General features: G+C 45.5%; 1 non-coding gene across 1 annotated transcript; it reads left to right on the top strand.

The window, feature by feature from the left end:
* The first annotated feature begins 8,635 nt into the window (after window positions 1-8,635).
* trnar-ccu (transfer RNA arginine (anticodon CCU)) lies at window positions 8,636-8,708 on the top strand. The gene has a single exon. It is a non-coding gene; the product is annotated as a tRNA-Arg (tRNA).
* The last annotated feature ends 4,649 nt before the right edge of the window (window positions 8,709-13,357 follow it).

Consider the following 13,357-nt stretch of genomic DNA (forward strand, 5'->3'; position numbering starts at 1 on the left):
TGCTTTTCCGGTCAGAGGTCGAGGCTGATCTGATAATCCCCAGCTCCTCTTTCCCTACAATGTTTGATTCTCTTGCTGTTTAAAAATCTGTCTGCCTCAGCCTTGCACATACTCAATGATCTTTCCTCGGCAGCCCTCTGAGGTTAGGAATTTCATCAATTCTCCTCCTCTGAGAGGAGAAATTCCTCCTCATTTCTGTCTTAAATATGCAACACTTTATTCTGAGATTATGCCTTCTGGTCCTAGACTTTCCCACAAGGGGAAACCAGTGTTGGACATTGAAGTGCTTTGGGATGCTGCAAAGTTGTGAAAGGATCCATATGATCTCTTTCATAGCTCTTGAGTTGTAATATCACAGAATCTACAGTATGGAAACAGGCCGTTTGGCCCATCAAGTCCACACCAACCCTGAAGACCGTTCCATCCCGCAGCCGATCCACCCTAACCTGCACATCTTTGGAATGTGGGAGGAAACCAGAGCACCCGGTAGAAAGATACACAGACACAGGGAGAATGTGCAAATCCCACACAGACAGTTGCCCAAGGTTGGAATTGACTGCTGGTTCCCTGGTGCTGTGAGGCAGCAGTGCTAACCACTGAGCCACCGTAACAGCCTGTCGTTATATTGCAGCTCGACATGAGAAAAGACAACCACAAATCTGAAATAGATGTTGGAAGAAAAGCATGTTTTGATACGCAGAGGAGATGTGGCTGCATTTAAGAGTAAAGTTTCATTTAAGTATTCTGAAAATGGACGACCCCCATATCCACGGAGTCATTTTCTGCAGTTTCAGTTACCCATGGATTATTGCGGCCTGAACATTTTATAGGGAACCAGAGAGCAGGAGGCAGCCAGGAAGCTACGTTTCCCATTGAAATGAATGGGTTCACTCATATCCGTGGTTTGGGGCTTTCGCAGTAGGTCCTGGAAGATATCCCCCATGGCTACCGGGGGAAGGGAGGGTGGGGGTTGGGGTTGGGGTGGCGGGGGGGGGGGTGGGGGCAGGGGTGGTACTATTGTACTGGTTTGATACCTGCTTAGAATGACCTAGAACTGGATGCTGTGATCTAGACTGCAACTATCTCACTGGGTGAGATGCAAACAGAAAAATCATCCCAGTCCCAGATACTGTATGTAACATTATCTTAATAAAATGATTATTCTGATCCTGCTTAATAGGGAAAAATCTATAAATATATAAAATCGCATGTTAACTGAGGATCCCTACAGAGTGAAAACAGGGCCTTCGGCCAAACAAGTCCACACCAACCCTCCAAAGAGTAATCCACCCAAATCTATTCCCTATATTTAAGGGCGGCATGGTGGCTCAGTGGTTAGCACTAGTGTGTGTGTGGAGTTTGCACGTTCTCCCCGTGTCTGCGCGGGTTTCCTATGGGTGCTCCAGTTTCTTCCCACAATCCAAAGATGTGCAGGTCGGGTGAATTGGCCATGTTAAATTGCCCGTAGTGTTAGGTGCATTACGCAGAGGGTAATGTGTCTGGGTGGGTTACTCTTCGGAGGGTCGGTGTGGACTTGTTGGGCCGAAGGGCCTGTTTCCATACTGTAGGGAATTTAATCTAATCCAATTTATCCCCCTGACTAATGCACCGAACACTATGGGCAATTCAGCATGGACAATCCACCTAACCTGCACATCTTTAGATTGTGGGAGGAAACCAGAGCACCAAGAGGAAGCTCACACAGTGACAGGGAGAGTGTGCAAACTCCACATAGACAGTCACCCCAGCTTGGATTTGAACCCAGGTCCCTGGTGCTGTGAGGCTACAGTGCTAACCACTGAGCCACCATGCTATTCCCATGAAGAGCGTGTGAGGGAATGTTCTTAAAACAAAATTGTTCTGTGGATTTATTCATAGAATCCCTACAGTATGGAAGCAGGGCATTTGGCCCATACTAACTCTCTGAAGGTCATCCCAACTAAATCCACCCTACACCCGTACTATACTGTATATCCCATGGATGATCCACCTAACCTACACCTCCCTGGACACCAATTTAACGTGACCAATCGACTTAACCTACACATCTTTAGACTGTGGGATGAAACTGGAGTGCTGTAGGCAACCCACGCAGACATGGGGAGAATGTACAAACTCCACACAGGCAATTCCCAGGGCAGGAATTTAACCCAAGTCCCTGGTACTGTGAGGCAGCAGTGCTAATGGGTTTCAAGTTGGACCTTTTCATCCTGCGATGGGCTAGAATTTACTGGTAGGGTTTAGAAATGGTGGATGTGACCCAGGATTCCTGTCTCCATCCCTGCCATCATGGATATTTAATTCCCTCAATTTTCAGGGAGTAAATCTAGTTTTCAAAATTCACTGATTCACAGATTAATGATCTGAAAGGAAGATTATGGCTTTTTTTTAAAACAAAATGGATTCATGATTATTTTGAGATTTGTTAACTGCTAAATCGTCTTTATTAAATAGATATGTGATATTGTTTGGTTATTTTCACAGTATTATGAGCTTCTCAAAGACTCTGCAATGCTAGCAAAGGATCTCTGAGTTCTATCTATGCTGGGTACAAGGTGAATGGTTTTGGGAGTTGGGAGGTATGGTGTGGTGGGATAAGCAGAGTAGAGGTTTAACAGCCTCTCACTCATCATCAGATACAGGTCAGTGGTCCAGTGAACTGAGATCAGCCTGACCTTGACATTGTGTCCCCTTCTATAACTGCAACAGGTCAATTACCAAAGAATGACTGTCCCTTTTCTACATCATGAATGTGGTGGGATCACAATGTCTGGAAATCTCCTGAATCCCAAATCCTTCCTCCAAGATGAAAATCCCTCATATCAGACTACTACTGTCTGGCTTATTTCCCAGTGTTTCCGGGTGACATTGGTGCGGGGTATGGGCTGTTTGCCAAATCCTACAAGTCTTCTTATTGAGAGGAGAGAGCTCAACATTCTTGCCCTGATCCTAAACAGGTCGTAGTATCACTTGGAGGGAGGAGAGCATCCAGAAACATTCTTGATAATAGATGACGAATCACGATGAATTCATTACGTGGTCTTTCAAAGTAAGTGGAGTTTAAACAAAGAGGGAGAACATTTCTCAGGAGAGATTTGCATTTGACTAATATTTGTGCTTGTGGGAGTTTGAGTACGTGTGAGCAGTTGTGTACACAAATGGATTGAAGTCGCACTGAGGCGGCATTGTGTTGATTTTATTTAATATGAAAAGATTTTGGCCTTTTCGTTCCCAGCCTATCCAAAAGCAACCTTTGGGCTAAATTGTATTCTTTTTTGTGGCTAAGTGTAAGCTGCACCAAAGGTTTTTGGAGGGTTTTTGTTGTGAGGTCATGTGCCTTTTTGCTGTATTTAACCATGCTCACCTCATTGACAATCCATCACACCCCTCGTGTCCAATTCCTGCTCCATCTTAATATGTGGCCAAAATGACCCACCGTTCGGCAAATGCGCACCAATGGATTGGCACCTTTTCAAACGCTGCTGTGTATTTGGATGAGCATTGGTAACGCGTCACTGTCATTGTCACAGAATCATAGAGATGTACAGCAAGGAAGCAAACCTTTTGGCCCAACTCGTCCATGCCGACCAGATATCCTAAGTTAATTAAGTCCTATTTGCCAGCATTTGGCCCATATCCCTCTAAATCCTTCCCCTAGATGCCTTTTAAATGTTCTAATTGTACCAGCCTCCACCACCTCCTCTGGCAGCTCATTCCATTTATTTCCTACTCTCTGTGTGAAAAAGTTGCCCCTTAGGTCCTTTTTAAATCTTTCCCCTCACCTTAAACCTATGGCCTTTTGTTTGGACGCCCCCACCACAGGGAAAAGATCTTGGCTATTTACCCTATCCATTCCCCTCATGATTTTATAAACCTCTATAAGGTCACCCTTCAGCCTCCGACACTCCAGGGAAAATAGCCCCAGCCTATTCAGCATCTCCCTATAGCTCAAACTCTCCAACACTGGTGACATCCTTGTGAATCTTTTCTGAACCCTTTCAAGTTTCACAACATCATTCTTGTAGCAGGGAGAGCAGAATTAAACACAGTATTCGAAAAGTGGCCTCACCAATGTCCTGTACAGCTGCAATATCACATCAGCCACATTAATCACAGCACATTGCCAACATTATTGACATTCCTTGGCACATCCAATCGCTTTCTTTCACCCTAGTCACTGTTTTACCACTAGGCCACACAAGTTGCGAGGTCCCATCTGAATACTCTCTCCATGTCACTCTGTTCCCAATGCCCTCTACAGAACTGCAGCTTGCTGTTGTCCGATAAGGGGACATCAAATACATGCAAGCAATTGGACAAATCCAAATGTGAGCTTTTATTTACAGTCACAAAAAGAAAACCAAATTGTGGCTCAGTGGTTAGCACAGCTGCCTCGCAGCACCAGCGAACCTGGGTCTGAATCTAGCCTCAGGTGACTGTCTGTGTCGAATTTGCACATTCTCCCCCTGTCTCCGTTGGTTTCTTCCGTGTTCTCCAGTTTCCTCCCACAGTCCAAAGGTGTGCAGGCCAGGTGAATTGGCCAAGCTAACTTATCCATAGTGTTAGGTGCATTAGTCGGGGTAAATACAGGGCAGGGGAATGGGTCTGGTGGTTCCTCTTCAGAGGGTCGGTGTGGACTTGTTGGACCAAAGGGCCTGTTTGTATACTGTAGGGAGTCTAATCTAATCTCAAAATCAATAGAAGCTGCATTTCATCTCCACAGTGCCAACTAAGTGCTAGTGTGATGACCAATAGCTTCTTAACAGTTCCTAATTGTCCACTGCACCCAGGTCCCCTCAATTGGAACAGGCCAGACTGGCTTTTAGCCCCTGACATTGCTAAGCTCTGTCACGAACAAGCAGAGAGCTTCCTCCTGCCAAATGCTCTCATCACCTTCCTCCTCATATTCTAAAAGTGGCCTCACCAATGTCTTGTACAGCTGCAGTGTCACATCAGTCACGTTAATCGTAGCACATTGCCAACATTATTGACACTCTTTGGCACATCCAATCGCTTTCTATCACCCTAGACACTGTTTAACCACTAGGCCACACAGGTTGCTAGGTCCCATCTGAACACCCTCTCTATGTCACTCTGTTCCCAATGCCCACGACAGAACATCAGAGTACAGGAGTTGCGAGGCCATATTGTGGCTGTATAGAACGTTGGTTAGGCCACTTTTGGAATATTGTGTGCAATTCTGGTCTCCTCCCAATCGGAAGGATGTTGGGAAACTTGCAAGGGTTCAAAAAAGATTTACAAGGCTGTTGCTGGGGTTGAAGAATTTGAGCTATAGGGAGAGGCTGAACAGGCTGGGACTGATTTCCCTGGAGCGTCAGAGGCTGAGGGGTGACCTTATAGAGGTTTATAAAATCATGAGGGGCATGGATAGGATAAATAGACAAAGTGTTTTCCCTGGGGTGGGGGAGAAAAGAACTAGAAGTTCTAGACTCCCCCACCCCAGGTTTAGGGTGAGAGGGGAAAGATATAAAGGGGCAACTTTTTCATGCAGAGGGTGGTGCGTGTCTGGAATGACCTGCCAGAAGAAGTGGTGGAGGCTGGTACAATTACATTTAAAAGTCATCTGGATGGGTATATGAATAGGAAGGGTTTAAAGCGATATGAGCCACATGCTGACAAATGGGGCTAGATCAGGTTAGGGTAACTGATCGGCATGGACGAGTTGGATGAAAGGGGCTGTTTCCGTGCTGTGCCTCTCTATGACTCTATGACTGCTCCTGTTCCCCAGGCCCTCAGCACCCAGCATGCCACCTTGTTGATAGCTCGCCAAGATGCTGGAGCAGAAAATGTGTTGCTGGAAAAGCGCAGCAGGTCAGGCAGCATCCAAGGAACAGGAGAACCGACGTTTCGGGCATAAGCCCTTCTTCAGGAATGAGGAAAGTGTGTCCAGCAGGCTAAGATAAAAGGTAGGGAGGAGGGACTTGGGGGAGGGGCGTTGGAAATGCGATAGGTGGAAGGAGGTCAAGGTGAGGGTGATAGGCCGGAGTGGGGGTGGGGGCGGAAGAAGATTGCAGGTTAGGAAGGCAGTGCTGAGTTCGAGGGATTTGACTGAGACAAGGTGGGGGGAGGGGAAATGAGGAAACTGGAGAAATCTGAGTTCATCCCTTGTGGTTGGAGGGTTCCTAGGCGGAAGATGAGGCGCTCTTCCTCCAGCCGTTGTTGCTGGATGCTGGAGCACACTGGACTAGAAGGCTGCCCCTTCACAGCAGGGCTGGCATTGGAACCACATCTTCTATAGCCCCATTGTCTGCAGCACCATGTCCCTGGTCAAAGCTTGGGTAGTAGTATGCCCAAGCTTGGCATCAGTCAGGCAGTTGCACGAGTCACGTGGATATATCCCTTGTTTCCCAGTCACCAGACTTCTAAGGCACCTGGACCCTCAAATTCTGCTTCTATTGGGAATGCAAGAGTGCTCCAGGGTGTAGGGGTCAGGGCAGCTGCCAAGGTTATGGTCTCAACCCCCCACCCCGAATCACCTGGAACATTGATGGGCTGGAGCCCCTTCCTGCAAATGAATTGTAGTTTGGTCCTCCTGGAGCCAGACTGACCCCATGACCTTCATAGCCACAAGAACAGGACAGCCTCTTACTTCTACAGCCTTCGGGTCTGGCTCCTGGGCCTGTCACCACTCCACTCCCGTGGTCCTGGAACATGTGGAACCCCCACTGACCACTGCCTCCTTTGCTCATCTTCAGGGAATAGAGTCAGGACTAACAAACCCTGGGCCACCTGCAGTCCCTGAGGAGACCTGGGGACCTCCCCCTGGGCTTATGGTCAGCCCTGATCTTTCTGCATTCACCTTCACAGGAAATCAAACACAGTGAGCAACATCCCGTCAGCAGCTAGGGACAGGAGTCTCAGAGGAAATGACTTTTGTTGTAATTCATTCACTGGCTAGGCCAGCATTTATTGCCCATCCCTGATTTCCCAGAGGGCAATTTAAGAGTCAACTACTTGGTTGTGACTTTGGAGTCACATGTAGGCCAGACCAGGTAAGGATGGCGGCAAAAAAACTGCAGATGCTGGAATCCAAGCTGGACAAGCAGGAGGCTGGAAGAACACGGCGAGCCAGGCAGCTTCAGGAGGTGGAGAAGTCAACGTTTCAGGTTTGAGTCTTCTTCGGGTAAGGATGATAGATTTCCTTCAGTGAACCAGATGGGGTTTCCCCCCAATAATCGGCAATGTATTCATGGTCATCATTAAACTCTTAATTCTTGATTTTAATTGAATTCAAATTCTACCATCTACCTGGGTTCCAAGAATATTACCTCTGGATTAACAATCCAGCGACAATACCACTAGAGCGTTGTCTCCCCTTCTGTTGGGAACATGAGGTGTGAAAGAGGTTCTTAGGTCTCTAAAGACTCAGAGGTGGTGTCCTCATGCAGATGAGGGTGCTCCTCCATACCATGAGACATGTGCTCCTGATAACCAGGGCCACGCCTCCATCATTCAGTCAGCTTCTACCTCGGCATGGGCACCATCTTGGTGAAGGTCCATATCAACACATCACACCCAAAAGTGGAGAGCCCGCTGCTGCTGACCTCCTTGTCAACCCAAAGACACATCAATCAGTCAACATCTCAACCCAGATGCACATCTATCAGTCAATATCTCACCGCATTCAGCATCAAACCATCAGTAAACAGACATGACAGATGAGAAAGCAATGGTGTCTGCCTTCTACTGCATCTTTGGAAGTTGTAGGAGAAATGGGTCACCTCTGGCCAATATTGGCTTCTTTTAAAGTCATTGGGTTGCTAACATCACCCTCAGTGAGATGTCAATGTTCAATGACCAATGGCAATGTGCCAAATGCTTCAATAAGCATATGAATCCTCAACACTATCACTCCACATGCATTGCACATGGATGATGAAATAATTGCAGATTAAATGTAGCTGGGATTTGCACATAACTGCTTTTTTCTTTGAATTTGACCCTTCAATATACTGTGGAATTGAATTGAATTCCTACAGGGTAGAAAGCAGCCATTCGGCCCATTGAGTTTGCACTGACCCTCTGAAGAGCATCCCACTCAGCCCCAGTCCCCCACTCTATCCCCATAACCCCACATTAACCATGGCTAATCCACCTAACCTACACATCCCTGGACACTATGGGCATTTTAACATGGTCAATCCACCTAACCTGCACATCATTAGACTGTGGGAGGAAACCAGAGCACCTGGAGGAAACCCACACTGACACAGGGAGAATGTGTAAACTCCACACAGTCACCCAGGGCTGGAATTGAACACAGGTTGCTGGTGATGTGAGGCAACCATAGTAACCATGGTGCCACCCAAACCTGAACCCCTTTCACCCATCCACATGGCACTGACTCTTCCCACCCTAGGCATTCTCACGGCCACTTCCCAGTTGCATTAAGCTTATGAAGGACGGTGAAAGGTGGCAAGGACTGCAGCGCATGGTTGATACTGTCAACACCAGATTCCGCCTGATCACCAGATAGGTATAAGTGAGGACTGCAGATGTTGGAGATCAGAGTCTAGATTAGAGTGGTGCTGGGAAAGCACAGCAGGTCAGGCAGCATTCGACGAGTAGGAAAATCAATGTTTCAGGCAAAAGCCCTCCAGCCAGAGCTTGTGCAGCCCCAGTGGCCTAATGGATAAGGCACTGGCCTCCTAAGCCAGGGATTGTGGGTTCAAGTCCCATCTGGGGTGACTGATCACCAGATAGCCTACTCCCTTCCTCCACAGCCCCAAGAGCATGTTACCTCATTCCCATTTCTGGTACATCTAAGCCCTCCTCAGGTTTGTGCCCTTGTTACACACTCCAAGCAGTTCCAACTTTCAATTTGAAATTTAAGGTTTAACTTTCCACTTGCTCAACAGAGCTCCACTTAAAGTTCCATATTATTTTCTCTTTCACTTCCTCACGTTTCAAAATTTAGATTTCTGACTCAAATAGAAATTGCCAATACATTCTAGCGAACATAATTTGAGTGCTATCAGGATCATCTTGTCTTCAGCATTTAATGACTAAACCAATTCTTCGGCCATCTTGTTTTTTTAGCTCCTACTTTCACGCTAATGCTTCATTTCTCTGTCACAGACTTTGAGTTATCCATAGAATGCCTACAGTGTGGGAACAGGCCCTTCAGCCCAACAGGTCCACCCCGTCCCTCGTACGGTAACCCACTCAAGGCTCATTCCCCTGCATTTACTCCTGACTAGTGCACCTAACCTACACATCCCTGAGTCCTATAGGCATATCACCTAACCTTCACATCTTTGGACTGTGGAAGGAAACCAGAGCACCCAGAGCAGACTCAATGCAGACACGGAGAGAATGTGCAATCTCCACACTGGCACTCGCCCGAGGCTGGATTTGAATCCGGGTCCCTGGTGCTGTGAGGCAGCAGTGCTAACCACTGAACCACTGCGAAAAGTTATTATTTTCTGGTTATTGCAAGGCACTAAATAGGCAGGCTTTCTCTTTCCACAAATGCTTGAGGACTGAAAATAAACATGTTGACCTTTTAATTGAAGGTCTTGCTGTGTTTAAAGACTTTAAAACCTCAATGTATGTGCTTTGTAGTTTGTTGGTTCAATTCCACACAAATCCCTAATATGCTCCCACCCATTCTGTGACCAATAATTTTTAAAAAGCAGAAGTATTTTCCAATAAATAATTGCAAGGATTGAAGAGCAAGTCTTTATTTTTTATTACTTGAATTGTCACAATCAAATAAAAATCAACATAGATAAAATAGACCAACAGGCAATTAGTATAACAAACTAAATAAAAGGTACTTTTGCATTAAGTAACTAACACAACCAAAATATACAGAATCTTTTGCCTACTTTGTTATAATTTGTCAGAATTAAGAAAGATAGGGTCCTGAAAAGGCATTTGGTATGCTTGCCTTTATTCATCAGTGCATTGAGTATAGGAGTTGGGAAGTAATGTTGGGAACTGTACAGGACACCCTCTCCTCCTTGAACTATCACCTTCATCCCCTCCCACACTCACCCATTGTACTCTATGCTACTTTCTCCCCACCCCCACCCTCCTCTAGCTTATCTCTCCACGCTTCAGGCTCACTGCCTTTATTCCTGATGAAGGGCTTTTGCCCAAAACGTCGAGTTCGAAGCTACTTGGATGCTGCCTGAACTGCTGTGCTCTTCCAGCACCACTAATCCAGGACATTTGTCAGGCTACTTTTGGAATACTGCATTTTAGTCTGCTCTCCTTGATATGGGAAAGATGTTGTGAAACTTGAAAAGGTTTAAAAAAGACTTACAAGGATGTTGCCAGGGTTGGAGGGTTTGAACTATAGGGAGAGGCTGAACAGGCTGGGGCTGTTTTCCCTGGAATGTCAGAGGTTGAGGAGTGACTTTATAGAGATTTATAAAATCACGAGGGGCATGGATAGGTTGAACAGCAAAGGTCTTTTCCCTGGGGTAGAGGAGTCCAAAACATAGATTTAAGGTGAGAGGGGAAAGATTTAAAGGGACCTTAAGGGCAACTTTTTCACGCAGAGGGTGGTGAGCGTATGGAATAATCTACCAGAGGAAATGGTTGAGGTGGGTACAATAGTAACATTTGCTTGGGTATATGAATAAGAAGTGTTTAGAGGGATATGGGCCAAATGCCGGCAAATGAAACTAGATCAGTTTACAATATCTGGTCGGCACGGATAAAATTGGACCGAAGGGTCTGTCTCCGTGCTGTCCACGCCATGACTCTGTGTGCATCATTAAAGGAACTGTCCCAAAGTCACTCCCTGCTCTCCCGCAGAAGTTCATATCTCTCCCTCACAGCAAATCAAAATTTCTATGTCTGTTGCCAATTATTCCACTCCACCTGCATCTCATGTGTCAATGCCTTCACATTCTTTAAATCTTCGACAGCCTCTTCTTCTCTGTTACTTTTCTTTTAATCAGAACCTAAGCTTTTCAAAGTATCTTGTTTCCAATGAGCACAAAGCAGTTCTTGTTTTGCCACAGCAGTAGGTTCTTTTTCTGCGGCAGCTGTCGTCTTTTATTCGGTGCAGCAGTGAATGGTGTCAAGTCTGCCACTTGTACCTTTGGTGAGTTTCTGTTTTCGTTTCTCCCCATCACATGGGTAATTCTCTGAACTCAGGTGTTTGTCAGGAATTCACCATCCCCCTTTCACCACCGCCCCCAACCTTTTCAGAACATCCTGACTGATCTTAATTTACAAAAAAGCTCTTTTAAAAACATTCCTGTAGAATTCAGCATGCATGACAATCATAAACCCCAAAAAAGGGATGTTCATCCTGGATTTAATAAGGGACATTGAAATGGAAGGGAACAAAGCCCATGTTTTTACGCCAGTAGTTTCTTTTATTAGGATTAATTTTCACACCCCTGTAATTCATTGACTGTTGCCTTAATTGTATTGTGTTAGGGGTTTCATTCTGATCACAATTGCAAGTTTATTTGCATGCAGTATGAATTTATAAAACCACATGCAAATATAACATTGATATTGAGTATATTAGTCATATCTAAGTAGAGATTAGAAAAAACGGAATAATTCTGAAAGAACTGCACTTTCAAGTCTATGCGAGTAATTCAGCCTCAAATTAGGTGTTAAAATAATCGTAATTGAAGTGGGACTGGTATTTATCCTCAGGCTGGCAAGTCACTTTCCCAGAAAAGGTTTTACATTTTCAGTCAGAGGAAAGGGATTATTGGTTAGTGTTGCGCTGGGGATAGAACAATAGAAACCTAGTTCCAAAACTAACAGCAAACAGCTATGTATAAAATATAAAGATTTTGACTTGAAAACGCTGCATTATTGATGCTATTATGAATGGTCTCTTGACTCATTTTCATCCTGAGAATGGGGGTTGTTCGGTTTGGATTATGAATTCTCAGGCAAATTCTGATTCAAAAGATTGCAAACTTTTTATCTGTTTTCTGGAAGTGTTACGTGATCATGTAATTTTACAACTTCGTTGATGCACCTTCTTTCTCTCTACAGGTTTGCAATGAAGGGATGGCAAGAATGCTCGAAGGCTCTTCTCTGAACTGTTGCAGTGCTATTCCTGTCCAGTACCAAAACTGTACACAGTACTGGACAGGGAAATGGAGCACTGCAGATGCTGGAGATCAGAGTTGAGAGTATGGTGCTGGAAAAGCACAGCCTGTTAGGCAGCATCCGAGGAGCAGGGGAATTGATGTTTTGGTCATCAGGAATGAGATTACGCCCGAAACGTCGATTCTCCTGCTCCTCGGATGCTGCCTGACCTGCTGTGCTTTTCCAGCACCACACTCTTGGCTCTGATCTCCAGCATCTGCAGTACTCACTTTTCCCATCCAGTACTGTGTACAGTTTTTGTCCCCTTACGTGGGAAAGGATGTACTGGCACTGGAGGGAGTGCAGAGGAGGTTCACTAGGTTGATTCCGGCGTTGAGCGGGTTGGCTTTGAGGAGAGATTGAGTAGAGCGGGACAATACTCATTGGAATTTAGAATAATGAGGGGGGATCTTACAGAAACATATAAAATTATGAAGGGAACAGATAAGATAGAAGCAAGGAGGTTGCTTCCACTGGCAGATGAAACTAGAATGAGGGGGCACAGCCTCAACATAAGGGAGGGAGCAGATTTAGGCCTGAGTTGAGGAGGAACTTGTTCACCCAAAGGGTTGTGAATCTGTGGAATTCCCTGCCCAGTGAAACAGTTGAGGTTTCCTCGTTGAAAGTTTTTATGTCAAAGATGGATTTTTGAACAGTAAAGGAATTAAGGGTTAGGGTGAGAGGGCGGGGAAGTGAAGCTGAGTCCACAACAAAGATCAGCCATGATCTTATTGAAAGGCAGAATAGGCTCAATGGGCCAGACGGCTTACTCCTGCTCCTTGGTCTTAAGACTGAGAGAGGAAGATCCATGTGATCCCAGTCTGAATATATATTATGGAAATGTTGGTTTCTCTGTAAATATTTCAAATCCTACCTCCCCAATTGTCAATATAGTGGATATGAACAGCACCTAAGAAGGTTTTTGTGAAATAATACTGTTCAACATTATTTAACTCATAATAAAATGCTTACTTTCCTTTGAGGCAAAGACTAACCTTAAGGTGGGTTTGTTGTAATGGCATGGGACGGAGTAAGGACTTGGCTTCCTATGGCCTCAAGATCTATATCATCTTTCACTTAATCCCCATCAACAACTCCAAATTGGGGTTTTTCTTTGATGTAGAGCCATAGCGCCAGACCCTTTGGTCCAACTCGTCCATGCAGACCAGATATCCTAACCCAATTTTGTCCCATTTGCCAGCATTTGGCCCATATCCCTCTAAACCCTTCCTATTCATATACTCATTCAGATGCCTTTTAA

This window comes from Chiloscyllium punctatum, chromosome 18, assembly GCF_047496795.1.
Source record: "Chiloscyllium punctatum isolate Juve2018m chromosome 18, sChiPun1.3, whole genome shotgun sequence".
Lineage (NCBI taxonomy): Eukaryota > Metazoa > Chordata > Chondrichthyes > Orectolobiformes > Hemiscylliidae > Chiloscyllium > Chiloscyllium punctatum.